Below are 16,549 nucleotides of genomic sequence, written 5' to 3' on the forward strand. Positions count from 1 at the left end.
CATCATTATGTATGACTCATTAGTTAGAGTAGCTAATCACAAATGAGTCCTTGTATGTTTATTCGTGTTCATTAGTTAGTCATGTTAACGAATGTGAACAATGAATGTGCCGATTCGTTAGTATAACATATAGGAAATAACATATGATAGCGAATGATGCTCATTCTTTATGGCTTGTAAAACGAATGAGGTTATCTGTCACACCCTCACTTAAGGCCAAGGCGTGTGACCCAATAGTTGGTACCATATTTGTATGTAAATCAGAGTTACGTTCAATTAGCGGAAGTCTTATAAAATATAAGGATCAAAGTTTTAAAATATTTACAATACAAAAGATGGAACGAAAAGTTCCATTTACGTTTACTTGTTTTTAGTTTACAAAACCACCACTTAGTTATATTTAAGTTAAAATAATTCGAGCCATCAGATTCTTGAGCCCTTCGTCTTCACAAGCTCTATTCTTGATTACCTGCAAAATGTTATAAAATACGTCAGCAACAAATGCTGGTGCATATGCTGACGTGAAAATATTTTCTTTACTTAGTCACCCCTCGAGACCACGAAAGTCTCGGCCCATCTTGTCTTAGGAATAAATAAGTTAAAACAATATCATTATAAACTCGAGTCTCTACACTAGGTCACCTCAGCAAAACACCGCAACGTTTCGACATAACTTAGATACCATAAATATACACATGATAAGTCTTACTCGGACATAACTTAGGTGAGTTTCAAAAGTTTAAACGAAACCAGGTTAGTGTATTTATCATAATCATGATATATATATATATATATCTGTGTGTGTGTGTGTGTGTGATGTAATTATACTAAGTCACAAGTTAACCCTTGGCGTGCTTTATCCCACGTGGCCTCCGCTGCCCACGCACTCCTTGTGGCCTCCATTGCCCATGACATGCCCCGGGTAGATTTTCCTAACACCACATAGCGTGTATGTATGTATGTATGTATATGGTCATGTACAATTGTAATGTGTCCCGGAGTACCATACCGGCTCGCCAATTCGGTTTGTCAAACCAATAGTACTATTTACATGCCACCGGCTCCTAGTTAATCACTCGTGTTTGTGGGGACTTTCAAGTATTAGCACTTAGATAATTGACATCATAATACATTTCCAAATAGATAGATATATATACAAACATGTTTTCACCCCAAATGTTCATAAGACAGTTTAACAAGAGGGGTCATGAAACTCACCTTATCGTGATATAGCGTCAACAATACACTTCTATAGCTTGTATGCCTCAATTATAGAATGATTCCTGTAATTGGATTGTACTGTTTATACTAGTAAAGCTTTTGAACTGAATGGTATGGCTGTTTCGCCAAGAACATGTTAGTAGTCTTAGATGGTGACGTTGTACAATGCCCAATGTTCAAAATCGGTTTTGGCTCAGTTTCACCATTTTACGTTCCTGTCCAAGTTGGTCGTTTACGCGTTTCAAAAATAGGTAGGATCACTCAAACTTGAGTAAATGTACTATTTGATAAAATGTTTCAAATTATAAAATAAAATCAGGGTTTAGATGTCCGAATTTGCTACAGGGTTTGTTTTCGTTTTTATACAAACTGGGTTGTAGAAAACGCGCACAATTCATCCGAATTGTCCGAAATTGTCTTAAAAAGTTAGGTTCTACTAAATTTATCTATAACTATGATATTTGACCACTGTTGTTGTTTTGATTTCCCAACAATTTCGTTAATCAGAACGTTGTCGGTTTTGTCAAAACTTATATTTGCTTAACTTTCAAATTAGCACAACTTTTTTATCTTAGCATAATTAAATTATAAAAATTAATACATTTGTTAATATTAAGTGTATATTTTTATAAAAATATTTTTCAGAATTTTTAAACCTAGTTATTTATTTAAAAAAATCATTTTGTATGTTATTTTTAACCGATAATTCGTCCGTTTATACCAAACGACACCCGAAAAATCCGATTATTTTCTTAATGTTCAAAATATCTTCAAAAACTCTCTTTAAAACTTACAGGACATAACTCTTTAGCTCAAACACCTTTTTGAGCATAAATCTCTCATTTAGACTCGATTAAACGAGAATCCAGAAACCATAGCTAGGGTTCTCCAATGGACCCAAAAGTTTATGTGTGATATTATTCTCACTTACCTAAATTCTCCATAAAATTTCATAATTTTTCAAGTTGTTTTTCTATTTTTTTTAATAAATCATATATAATTAGTGATAAAATTGTCAACAATTCTCCATTTATCGAAGAATTCCAAAATTAGAACATGGACTCATTAATATTATCCCAGATGTCTCTGCAAATTTCATAAGATAAAATATGCACGTCATAGCCTAAGCCCAATAGTCCCTAAACGTATGCTTCGGGTATTACCTTTGCGTTTTTCGGTCGTTTAAGCTATTTTCTGGCGTTTCTGGGTTCTTAGTTAGCTAGATAGTATATCTACAAATCAATTATCACAAACCCATGCATGTAACATCAATAATCAAGCCTTGAAACATATGTTTTCGATGTTGAGTTTTTGATCCGTAAAAACGCGATTTAAACCTTCTAATCCGACTTTTTCACCAAAAAGTGTATAATTTAGTTTTGTATACATGTTAGCATCAAAATATGTTGTTGGAACATTTGGAAGGGATTTTCATGGTTAACACATGATTTTTCTTAATTAAACTCATGCTTTTAGCTTAAAAACATGTAAAAACTAATCAAAAACAAGTTAATACCTCAAGTTCTTGGCTGGTTCTAGAGAGAAAAACTGACGGGGAAGTAGATATGCTTGTAAAAATATATGACTTTGTGCTTGATGAAGCTTAAAAGGAAAGAAAACAAGGGGGTGGGGTCCCCCTTTTTCCGATCGCAAACAGGGGGGTTAGGCCCCTCTTTTCTTCCTTCTTCTCATTTTGTGTGCATAAACAAGAAATCCCGAGTCCAATTTTCCTTCTGGTTTGTTTTTTGGCAAGAAAAATAGTCTAGGTGCGATAAATAACGCAAAAACGAGCGTCTTTCGGCTTAATTTTGTAAATTAAGAAAAACATACCATTTGGGTGTATAAATCCAAAATATTTTCATAAATTGCTTAAAACATCTTAAATAAGTGTTTCTTAAGTTATTTTCGGCTTGACGGATGATACAACTCTTGGTTTGGTACTATCGATCGCGTTTAATATCATAGTGTATCGTTAAACAGAAATCTTTCCGTTTAAGTAGTCTTTCTGCATACTAGGGCTTTAATATTAGTATGTTAGTTTCTATAATACATACGATAGTTATATATGTCCCCACGACACATCCGAGTCATAATTAGTATCGTTTGGTTAATCATTTGCTTAATAAACAGTTAATCGTTGACTCGATACGTAATAACTAGGGTATTTCTATTTAAGGAAATGTGAGAGAATTTCCGTTTAAGAAACTTCATCCCCGAAATTCGATGTACCAACTGCTTTCATTTTAAGGAAAAGTGAGGGTATTTCTTTCGAAATTCATCCTTTCGTTTCCAAGTATATTCGGGTCCTCGTTGTGAGTTCCACCTAACTTTCACCAACGAACTATTGCCATGTCGTAACTGTTTGGTTTTCCCATCCACGGGTTCCTCCATAGAATTTATCTTGTCATTTATGTGTACATTTTCTAGTGGTACTATTGTCATTTTGTCATCAAGACACTTTTCAGATTTGATACGTGAAAAACATCTTGGATATTACTCAACTCTAAAGGTAGTTTCAATCGGTATGTTACGGGGCCATTTTTGGAAATAATTTTGTAAGGCCCAATGCTTCTTGGAGCTAACGTACCAGTCTTACCAAATCTTATGACACATTTCGATGGCGACACTTTGCAAAACACCTTATCTCCCACTTCTAAGGATAACACTTCTCTACGAACATCGGCATAATCCTTTTTTCGGTCTAACGCGGCCTTCAGTGTACGTTTAATCTTATGAATTTTATCGGTCATTTACAGAATTAAATCAGATCTTGTAATTTGGGAGTCGCCAACTTTTTTCCAACAAAGTGGCGATCTACATTTCCACCCATATAGTTCTTGTATAATACTATGGTAACTATTATTATAAGAGAATTCAACAAGTCGGAGGTGTTGATCCCAATTCCCTTTAAAGTCTAATACACAAGAGCGAAGCGGATTTTCTAAAGTTTTGATAGTTCTTTCAGATTGGCCGTCTGTTTGAGGGTGGTAGGCTGTGCTCGGATCTATTCGTGTTCCCAAAGCTTCTTGCACAACTTTCCAAAAATGAGAAGTAAAGTGACTATCTCAATCTTAAATAATTGAAAGTGGCACACCATGTCGAGATACAATTTCATTAATATATATATATATATATATATGGGTGAGTTTTTCTGGATTGAATTTGTTATGAATCGGAAGAAAAAGATTTGATTAATCGATCAACTATCACCCAAATTACATTATGTCCTCGAGATGTTTTGGGAAGGTGCGTTACGAAATCCATTATAATTTGTTCCCACTTCCATTAGGTAATTTCAGGTTGTTATAACATTCCCGAAAGTTTCTAATATTCAGCCTTAATTCTAGCACAAGTTACACATTTACTTACATATGTGGCTATATCTTTATTCATATCGGGTCACCGATAAAATTCTTTAGCATCTTTATGCATTTTTTGAGTACCTGGATGAATAGAATACTTGAACTTATGTGCCTCATCCATGATCAAGTCAAGGAGATTATGAAGAGTTGGAATCCAGATTCGATTTTTGAAGTAAAATATTTCATCAGTTTTCTTTTCAATTTTTTTCTCGCTCCCATGTAATTCCTCATTCTCCAAGTGATCTTCTCTTAGGGCTTCACCTTGAGCAACATGAATTTGTTTGGTAAGGCTACTATGGATAGTCATTCCAAGTGCTCGCACCATCAAAGGTTTAATCCTATCTTTTCGGCTCAAGGCATTGGCTACTACATTAGCTTTTCCTGGATGGTATCGAAACTCACAATCATAGTCATTCCACAATTCCACCCATCTTTGTTTCCTCATGTTCAACTTTTTTGATCAAATGTGTGTTGTAGGCTTTTGTAGTCCGGGTAAATTCTACATTTGGTGCCATACAAGTAGTGTCTCCAGATTTTAAGTGCAAAAATAAGTGCTCGCAATTCCAAGACATGAGTGGTGTAACTATTTTCATGCTAAACCTTTCCGAGAGGTGTCACAATAGACTACCAATCATTTGTCCCTTCTAGAAGACTTAATATTGGAGTTTGATACAATTTTTGTTTTAACAGTTGAAAGGTCATTTCTTGTTCTTCTCCCTAGTCGTATTTTTGGTCTTTATGAGTTAGGAGGGTTAACGGTTGGGCAATACTAGAAATCTTTTCAATGAAACACCAGTAGTATATAGCTAATCCAAGAAATTTGCAGATTTCTTTCGATGACTTAGGTGCTTGCAAGTTCTTAATAGCCTATATCTTACTGGGGTCTACCTGAATTCCTTGTTGGTTTACGATATGTCCTAAAAATTGCACCTCTTGCAACCAAAATTCACACTTGGACAACTTATCGTAAAGTATTTTCCTGTTTTAACAACTCTAAAATTACCTGTAGGTGTTGCTCATGCTCCTCCTTACATTTTAGAATATATTAAAATATCATCAATGAACACTATTATGAAGTTGTCAATGTAAGGTTCGCAAACTCGATTCATAAGATCCATAAACACTCCCGGTACGTTAGTTAATCCAAAAGGCATAACTAAGAATTCATAATGACCGTATCGAGTTTGAAAGGTTGTTTTCATAATATCTTCCTCCTGAATCTTCACTTGGTGATAACCGGACCTAAGATCAATTTTGGTAAAATAGTTCTCTCCCTGGAGTTGGTCAAACAAGTCATCAATTTGAGGAAAAGGATACCTATTTTTGATACTCACTTTATTCAATTCCAGATAATCAATACACATTCAAAAACTTCCATCCTTCTTTTTCACAAACAACAGCAGCGCTCCCCAAGGTGAATAGCTAGGACGTATAAAACCCTTATCCAATAGTTCTTGTAATTGATTAGACAATTATTGCATTTCAGAAGGTGCAAGTCCAAAAGGTTCTTTAGCAATGGGGGGTGCTCCTGGTATGAGGTCAATATGAAACTCAACTTTTCAGGTCGGTGGTAATTTCCAGACAATTCATCGGGAAAAACATATGTATACTCTCGTACCAATGGGATATCTTCTATACACTTCTCATTGGGGTCCTTTCTTGTTACATTCGCCAAAAACGCCACACATCCTTGGCGTAAATATTTTAACAACTTAAGATGGGATACGAGAGGCAACATTGTAGCAGATGTTTCTCCTTGTACCATGATCAATTCATTATCCGAAGGGGGAATTTTAACGATTTTGTCCTTACAAATGATTTTTGCTTTCAACTTAGATAGATAGTCCATACCGACTATTACATCAAACCTTCCTAATTCTACTGGGAGTAAATCGATAAGAAAGGTTTGGTCGTTTAGGATGACAGGATAATCCTGAACAATTTGGTTAACAATTATAGACTTACCGTTAGCGGGTTCTATAGTATAAGGATCTATTAATTCACTAACCGGTATATTCCCCAGAGATAAAAGGTTAGCAGATACAAAACTTCTATCGGCGCCCGTATCAAACAAAATTGAAGCGTACTGATCAGAAACTAAGAGTGTACCTATCACTACATTGGGATCATGTCGTGTTTTGCCCGATCCAATCACAAAAGCGCGGCCTCTAGCCGGTTTGGAAGTTGATGCTTGCCCTTAATTTTGTCTTCCTTAAACATCCTATTTTTTTTTTAATAAATAATACTTTCACAAAATATATCAGAGTAGGTCCTAGTTTACATCTAAAATATGTCACTCGTGGTGAGTCTTATTTTATTAAAATATTAATTTTACAACAAAACATATTCATTTAATTAGCTTTATTATACAAACTTTTATACACGGGTTCTCTTGTCAGTCAAGTCTCGTCCATGAAGCTTCAACCATCTAGGGGTGCTTTTCCTGAAAGAAATTTAAAACATATTTTTATTAGCTTTCGCTAAGTACACCATTTTATAAAAATATGTTTTATTTTCATCTGAAATATTTAACAGTCAAATTCCTTATGATTTCAACACCCAAAATCCTTATATTTACTCCACATTATTCTTTTGGAATTCAACATCCGAATTCCTTGGGATTTTAACACCCGAAATCCTTAATTTTACTCCTCATTATTCTTTGGAAATTCAACACCCGAATTCCTTATGAACTCATTTTCATCCCATGAGGGTTATTAACTCCCCCTTTTATATTCGGGGTTCTACACCCGAATCCCTTGAGATTTCAACTCCCGAAATCTTTTATATATAGTATTAATGTTTTGGAGTTTCAACTACTGAAACCCGCGGGACTTGTATCCCGTATTTTTATTAGAGGCATACCACCAAATTTATTTTAAAACAATAGCCCCTTTTTAAGCCACACCTTAATTCACATACTTGGACCCATAATCATTTCTCAAATAATCATATATATGCATATCAAAATAAACATATATGAAACGTTTGCAATAGTAACATAATTACGGTCTGTGTACTTACCTCAAGGTGTTATTAATTATAGTGTAGGCGATTTCTTGACTATTTTATTTTTTTGTGATTGAAACTGCTTCTGATATATAATACCACTTCTCATTTCCATTGCTTATAATTTCACACCCGCCTCTATTTGTGTAACTATGGGATTGATATTATTTTTTTCTTTTTTTTACGTAAATTTCATAAGCTGAAAGCATCTATATATATACAAGCTTTTCTTACTCCTTAAGAAGTCTTCACATTTAATATTCTTTAAATTTGTCAGTATTATCCACATGACACTACTGGCATCCCAAACTCTTTTACTTACTTGCAAAGTTTACCAACTCAATATTATCCTATTATATTATTATTTAATTAAACTACAATACAATGAATTCACATGATTACCTTCATCATTATTTTCTTTCTTTTCTTTTTTTAATAATAAATCCCATTATTTAATATTCATTTTATCTATTTAGACAATATACACACACATACACACACACACTTTTGCTTGTTCAAATATCTCATATTTCAACGAGACGTTTTACCCGTTACTTATTCGTCTAATAATATTTGAAATATAAATTTCAAATATTTTATTTTTATCCACAAAACGGGATGTTACAAAACTCCCCTACTTAATTAGGTTTTGTCCCCGAACCCAGCTTATACGTCGAATAATTGAGGGTGATACTTTCTCATTTCCTCTTCGGCTTCCCACATGGTATCTGAACCTCGACGATGTTTCCACTGTACTTTTACTTGACATCTTTATTTACAAGTTGCTTAATTTTACTATCAACATTTGCTACAGTTTTTTCTACATAATTAAGCTTATCATCCACTTAGATGTCATTTAATGGCACACGTGATGTTTCATCGGCCAAACATTTTTGGAAATATGATACATGAAATGTGTTATGGATTCCATTTAGTTCTTCGAATAGTTCCAGCCGATATGCCACTTGCTTCACATGAGCAGTTATTTTAAGCAGACCGATAAATCGAGACTAAGTTTACCACGTTTATGGATACGAATCACTCCTTTCCATGGAGAGACTTTTAACATAACATGGTTTCCTACTTGAAATTCAATTGGGCGTCTTCGTTTATCCGCATACGACTTCTGTCGATCCTGATCTGCTTTCAAATATGTTCTTATTTGATCAATATTTCCATTCGTTATGTTTACCACTTCTTTTTTTGCGATTTCTCTCTGACCAACTTCTCCCCAACATACTGGAGTTCGACATTTTCTACCATAAATCATTTCAAATGGAGGCATTCCAATGCTTGAGTGGTAACTATTATTATAAGAGAACTCTTCTAGGGGAAAATACTTGTCCCAACTGCCACCACAGTCAATAATACAAGCACGAAGCATATCCTCTCAAGTTTGAATTGTTCTTTCCCTTTGTCCATCTGTATGAGGATGATATGTCGTACTAATCAATAATTTGGTGCCCATTTCCTCCTGAAAGTTTCTCCTAAATCTTGAGGTAAAACGTGTGTCTCTATCTAAAATGATAGATACTGGCACTCCATGTCTTGACACCACCTCATTACAATATACTTCTGCCATTCGCTCTTAGGTATATTTTTCATGAATGGGTATAAAGTGTGCAATTTTTGTCAAATGGTCAAGAACTACCCAAATCGTATCATGTCCATTGGCTGTTTTTGGAAGTTTTGTTATTAAATCAATCGTAATGTGTTCCTAATTCCATAATGGAATCTCTAGAGGTTGCATCTTTCCCTATGGATTCTGGTGTTCAGCCTTAACTGGTAAACAAGTCAAACACATTTCCACATATATAATGATATCTCTTTTCATACAAGGCCACCAATAATTTTTCTTCAAGTCATTGTACATTTTCGTTGCACCTGGATGAATTGAATATTTTGATTTATATGCCTCATCTAGAATGATCGCTTTAATTGAACAAGACTTAGGAATCCAAATTTGTCCAAAACTAATCTTAACTCCTTTGTCATTTTCTTCCAAATGTCGGAATTAACCAAAAATTCTTTCGCGCTTTAAATTTTGTTCTTTTAGTACTTCCTTTTGCGTAGTTTTAATTTGGTCAAATAAGTCCGAAATTACACTCATTTTATATGATTGCACCTTTAATCGGAGAATAATTCTCTTTTCGGCTTAGGGCATCAACAACAACCTTGGCTTTACCTGGGTTGTCTCATGTTCAACTCAAAGATTATGATTGCACCTTTAATCAGAGAATAATTCTCTTTTCGGCTTAGGGCATCAACAACAACCTTGGCATCAACAACAACCTTGGCTTTACCTGGGTAGTAGAGTATTTCGTAGTCATAATCTTTGACTAATTCCAACCACGGACGTTGTCTCATGTTCAACTCTTTCTGCTCAAAGAAATATTTCAGACTTTTATGATCAGTTTAGATAGTGCATTTCGTTCCATATAAATAATGCCTCCAAATCTTTAGCACAAATACTACTGCCGCTAATTCAAGATCATGGGTCGGGTAGTTTGCTTCATGTGACTTCAATTGACTTGATGCATATGCTATCACCTTCCCTCTTTGCATAAAAATGCAACCCAATCCAATACGTGAGGCGTTAGAGTAAACTACAAAGTCTTCTGTTCCTTCTGGCAAAGCTAGTACCGGAGATACAATTAGCCTTTCTTTAAAGAGTTAAAACACCTTTTCGTGTTCAGAGTTCCATTCAAATTTTCCTATTTTTGAAAAATCCTGAATGAAACGTCGATAATAGCCGGCTAAACCTAGAAAAATCCTTACTTCAGTTGGGGTTCTCGGGGGAGACCATTGCATAATAGACTCTATTTTAGCAGGATCCACCAAGATACCCTCTGCGTTCACGACGCAACCCAAGAATTGAACTTCCCGAAGCCAGAATGCACACTTATAAAACTTTGCATATAGCTTTTCTCTTCTTAAGGTACCAAGAACCTCGCGAAGATGTTGAGCATGATCTTTATCGGCTCAGGAATAGATGAGAATGTCATCGATGAACACGATGACGGAACGATCAAGCATTGGCTTACATACTCGATAATAAGATCCATGAAAACTGTTGGGGCATTTGTTAAGTAGAATGACATCACAACAAATTCAAAATGCCCGTAATGAGTACGAAAAACCGTCTTAGTTACGTCTTCTTCTCGTACCTTTACTTGATGATATCCCGACCTTAGATCAATCATTGAGAACCAACTAGCACCTTCTAATTAATCAAAAAAATCATCAATTCTAGGTAAAGGATACCTATTCTTAATGGTCAATATATTTAATTCACGGTAATCAATGCACATCCACATGCTAGCGTCTTTCTTTTTAACAAACAAAATAGGTGCGCCCCAAGGTGAAACACTTGGGCGAATAAAGCCTTTATCTAATAAATCTTGGAGTTGAGACATCAGCTCCTTCATTTAGTTTGGTGCCAACCGATATGGTGATTTAGCCACTGGTTTAGTCTGGAACTAGATAAATTTTAAACTCGACTTCTCTTTCCTATGAAACTCCCGGCAGCTCATCAGTAGAAACGTAAGGAAATTCATTAACAACGGGGACTTGATCAAGTTCCTTTCCTTTTTCTTTTGTATCAATTACGTAGGCAAGAAACGTCTGATGACCATGCTTCTTATAAATCCTTGCCTTCTCCATCGATCATATTATGATATCATTCTTCCTTTCTCCATAAACACAAATTTGTTTTCCAGTTGGTGACTGAAATTGAACATTCTTTCGATTGCAAACTATCGATACCTGATGTTGAGATAACCAGTCCATCTCAACAATGACATCAAATTCCCTTACTGTAATAGGAATTAAGTCTATAGAATATTCTTTTCCTTGAATAATTATCTTACAACTTTTACAGACTTCAGAGACCAAAAAGCTCTTATCACTAGCGATTTCGACGTCTAATGAATTTATTAATTTACTTCTACTAAAAGAACTATGAAAAGCAAAATTTTTAGATACAAAGGATCTTCTAGCTCCAGAATCAAATAAAATATAGGCAGGGAGGGAATTTACGATAAAGGTGCCTGTTACAACATCATGTATAACCTTCGCCTCCTCTGCGGTGATTTGAAAAGCCCTGCCTAGGAGTTTTTGAGCTTCTAACTTCTTCACGTTCTCGGCAGTTCTAGATCCTTATGTCGCCTTTCCATTCCTTGCCCTCAACTCTGGGCAATCATTTTTTATATGGCGCAGTTTATAGCAGTTATAACATAAGTTCACTGGACTAGTACATTATAGTTCCATATACCAAAGTCTCCCACACTTATAACAAGTTGGGTTCTTATAACGACATTCCCTGAAATGCCTCTTTCCTCAGAACTGGAAAGTACCGGATTCCTTCCTAAAGCTAGGTACTCTTGTAGGCTTAATTTTTTTTCTTTCTTCACAGGTGCTGCAGGAATTACAACATCTAGCTTTCGCTTACCATCTCTTTCAATTTGTCTTTTTAGCTCCACCTCTCTTTCACGAGCCCAATTAAGAAGTTCCGCGAGACGTCCACACTATGATGGAGAAATGCATTCTATGATTTCTGTTTTAAGGAGTAGATGGAAACGAGTCATCCATGCTTCTTCACTAGTGAAGAGAGCAAGGAAAAACTTGGCTTTATCATAGAGAATTCCAAATATTTCGTCCATCGTTTCATGGCCTTGACGCATACGAACAAATTCCTCGGTGATACGATCAATTGCAACACGAGGACTGAAATGTTTTAGGAATATTGGTTTGAATTCTTCCCAAGACATATTTCTTATTGTTTCTCTACCCTTTTCCTTTTTAACAATGTCCCACCAATATTTGGCTCTTTCAGAAAACTGGTTCATTGTGAACATCACTTCTTCAGCCACGTCACAATGACACGTATCAAAAATTGTCTCCATGGCTGTAATCTACCTTTGGTTAATCAATGGGTCTATTTCTCCTTTAAATTTTAACGGTTTACAAGCCATGAAATTTCTATGCGCACATTGACGCGTTTCTACCTTCACTCTTGGTGCCGCCCCCATGTTCTCAAGAGGCTTTTCCGTATTCGATTCATTCTTTTTCAAATTTTCTTCCAGCATAATTCCTATAAATTTTGCATGTCGGCCATATTAAATGGAATATTGGCTTCGAACGCCTTCCCCACCTCAATTTCTATGTGCTTGCGAATTTCGTCTGGGACATATTTTGTATTATCGTCTTGATGAGGTGAAGACGCAGATCTTTCCGATGCATTATATACATGTTTTTCTACATTACGGCTCCATCACCGTGTACAATATTTCCTTCTTCCTCCACCATATCTTTTACTATGATGAATAATTAATTTATTATTATTTTCATTCCATAATCTTATCCCTTATAAGGTACTTTATCTAAGGTCTTTTTGCTCCTCAATCTATTGTTGATTCTAACAATTTATCTAAGGCCATAAAGCACAAAGCACCGTATATGCACATATGATGCAATAAATATAAACATGCACATCATTTCATGCATATTTATTTTTTTCCCTCACTTACTCTTTGTTGTTTCCAACACAACATAATTATTAAGAATTTATAACGGTATGATACATTTACTCTCATACTGGCCAAACATGAAAGAAATATATTATACTCATCTTGGTCTACCAACTACTATATTGTCTTTTAACATACAAATTTCAGTTTTCAAATATTTTCTCTTTTATTTTCATTTATGCACCCATACAAAGCTCCCATTTGTAGCTTCCATGGACCGCTTCTGGACTGAACTCTCTCGTTTATTTATCAAGAGCACTTATGGTTTGAGTCTAAGTATTTATCTTGAATACTTAAATCTCACGAACCATGCTCTGATACCAACTTGAAACACCCTATTTTTTTTATAAATAGTACTTTCACAAAATATATCAGAGTAGGTCCCATTTTACATCTAAAATATGTCACTCGTGGTGACGTCTTATTTTATTAAAATATTTATTTTACAACAAAACATATTCATTTAATAAACTTTATTATATAAACTTTTATACACGAGTAGGGTTCTCTTGCCAGTCCAGTCCCGTCCATGAAGCTTCAACCATCTAGGGGTGCTTTTCCTGAAAACAATTTAAAACATATTTTTATTAGCTTCCGCTAAGTATTTATACCATTTTATAAAATATGTTTTATTTTCATCTAAAATTTAACAGCCAAATTCCTTAGGATTTCAACACCCGAAATCCTTATATTTACTCCATATTATTCTTTGGGAATTCGACACCCGAATTCCTTGGGATTTCAACACCCGAAATCCTTCATTTTACTCCTCATTATTCTTTGGAAATTCAACACCCGAATTTCTTATGAGCTCATTCTCATCCGATGAGAGTTATTAACTCCCCCTTTAAAATTTAGGGTTAAACACCCGAACCCATTTAGATTTCAACCACCGAAATTTTTTATATATAGTATTAAAGTTTTGGAGTTTCAAATACCGAAACCCTCGGGACTCGTAACCCGTATTTTTATTAGAAGCATACCAATATATTTATTTTAAAACTATAGCCCCTTTAAAAACCACGCCTTAATTCGCATACTTGGACCCATAATCATTTCTCAAATAATCGTATATATGCATATTAAAATAAACATATATACGGTCCATGTACTTACCTCTAGGTGTTATTAGATCAAGTGTAGGCGATTTCTTGTCTATTTTCTTTTTTTGTGACTGAAACTGCTTCCATTATATAATACCACTTCTCCTTTTCCTTGCTTAGAATTTCACACCCCCTTTATTTTTGTAACTATGGGATTGATATTATTTTTTCCTTTTTCTTTACGTAAATTTCATAAGCTGAAAGCAAATATATATATATATATATACAAGCTTTTCTTACTCCTTAAGAAGTCTTCACATTTAAGATTCTTTAAATTTGTCAGTATTATCCACATGACAATACTGCCATCCTAATCTCTTTTACTTACTTGCAAAGTTTACCAACTCAATATTATCCTATTATATTGTTATTTAAAAAAATTACAACACAATGAATTAACATGAGCACCTTCGTCATTATTTTCTTTCTTTTCATTCTTTTAATAATAAATCTCATTATTTAATATTCATTTTATCTATTTAGAAAATATATATACACACACACTTTTGCTTATTCAAATATCTCATATTTCAACGAGTCGTTTTACCCGTTACTTATTCGTCTAATAATGTCACACCCTCAATTTTCGACTAACGGGGTTTTACCGTGAGGCGCGTGACATACAAGGACCTAGCTATGTGTCATAACGAACAACCAGTTTATAATAGAAAATATATAAATATTATTGATTATCATAAATGAGGTAAGTACATTTACAATAAAGTTTTCACATTTGCGGAAGCGTATAATTTATGTAAAACACTTAAAAACTCAGAGTGCGTGTCAAGATGCCCAGACATAACATTTCATTAAAGACTCCCAGCATAATTATATGCTTAGTGGGATCCATGCATCCTAGACTCATTTCAACTTCGCACGTGCACCTTAAACACCTGAGAAAGACTGCTAAAACGGGTCAACACAACGGTTGGTGAGTTCACATGTTTGAGTTTAAAAACAAGTTTGTCAAACAAACCATTTAGTAAGTAAACATTATAAGTAGTAAAGCATGGATAATGTATGCATTAGTAACACCGCTAGTTAATTACGCTAGCAACCATGTTACATTAGTGTGAGTTCCATTGTGACCGAGGCTGACTTGTTAGTTTTGTTTGCCATCCACTGAGTCTAATATAAGACTAGTGCATAATGCGTTCCTATTAAATGAAACGCCCGGCGACTCCCTCAACCGAGAGCCCCCAGGGGGTTCGTCAAACCCAGTAGTACTACCTTTCATTACCGAGCCAATGTACAATTGTTAACGGTCCAATGTGCATGGGAGACTTCAGTTTAAGTGCACTATGTAGCCATGAGGTATTAAAAAGTCTACAATTATCCAAAAGTTTGTATGTTGCATGCTTCCCCCCAAAAGGAGTAAGTAAAAAGTGGGGTAGTGAAACTCACCTCGAATGCGGTTCAAATTGAAAGTCAACTGCTTAAGTCAAAGTTGTTCTAGTGCCTAAATCATTCAAGTACTATAAGTATCTGCTAAGCGATTCCTAGAACTCTTAGTATCCAAACAATTCCCTTGTTTATTTGAAGTTTGACTTTTTGTTGACTTTGACCAAAGTTTGACTTATCGTTTGAGTTTTGACCAAAAGCTCCAAGTTGTTGACCGTTGACTAAAAAGTCCAAGTGTCGATGATCGAAGACTAAAAATTGAGTTTTGTTGACCGTTGACCAAAATGTTGACCATTGACCAAAATATTGACCGACGACCCGTTGGTGACTTTTGACCAATAATCTAGACTTAGAATGATTACTTGATGTTCCTAGTCACAATTTAACAACAATCAAGTAATGTGCACTTAGCCACTTTTCATACAATTCTATGACTAAGTCTAACTTCTACCACTTTTCAACACTTCACAAGTTAGACTAACCACTTAGTCAAATAGTTCTAAGTTAACCCATCAAGTCAAAATCCAATTTACCACAATCATTCTATTACAAACTACAATTATTTTTACTAACCAATATGCTAATCATCCTTAACATGTTTTGAAGCATCAAAACTGATTTTTCCAGCCAACCAAAACTTGTAATTAAATTACCAAATAATTCACACATATTCTAACAAGTATTAGGTATAACATATACTTTTCTTATAATTTTCTATTTCACACAAATATACAGAATATTCACACTCTACAACAACCTAATTTCAGTCTCTATTTTAACACAGTAGTACACAAATATTTCCCAAAAATTCTTTATTTATCCAATTGATTCAAGACCAATTGGTTTAGATTCCCACTTCAATTTATAACATTCCAGAAGTGGAATCACGCCCATATTTATTTTCTATCTCAAGTTATACAATTTA

General features: G+C 34.6%; 1 long non-coding RNA gene across 1 annotated transcript; it reads right to left on the minus strand.

The window, feature by feature from the left end:
- Window positions 1-15,373: 15,373 nt before the first annotated feature.
- On the minus strand, window positions 15,374-16,216 carry LOC143578705 (uncharacterized). The gene is made up of 2 exons (XR_013143322.1): window positions 16,134-16,216; window positions 15,374-16,101 (listed from the first exon to the last, which is right to left on the minus strand). It is a non-coding gene; the product is annotated as an uncharacterized LOC143578705 (long non-coding RNA).
- Window positions 16,217-16,549: the final 333 nt, after the last annotated feature.

The sequence above is a fragment of the Bidens hawaiensis genome, unplaced genomic scaffold (assembly GCF_021521415.1).
Source record: "Bidens hawaiensis isolate Kalapana, Puna unplaced genomic scaffold, B.hawaiensis_p1.1 tig00029325_1, whole genome shotgun sequence".
Taxonomy (NCBI): Eukaryota; Viridiplantae; Streptophyta; class Magnoliopsida; order Asterales; family Asteraceae; genus Bidens; species Bidens hawaiensis.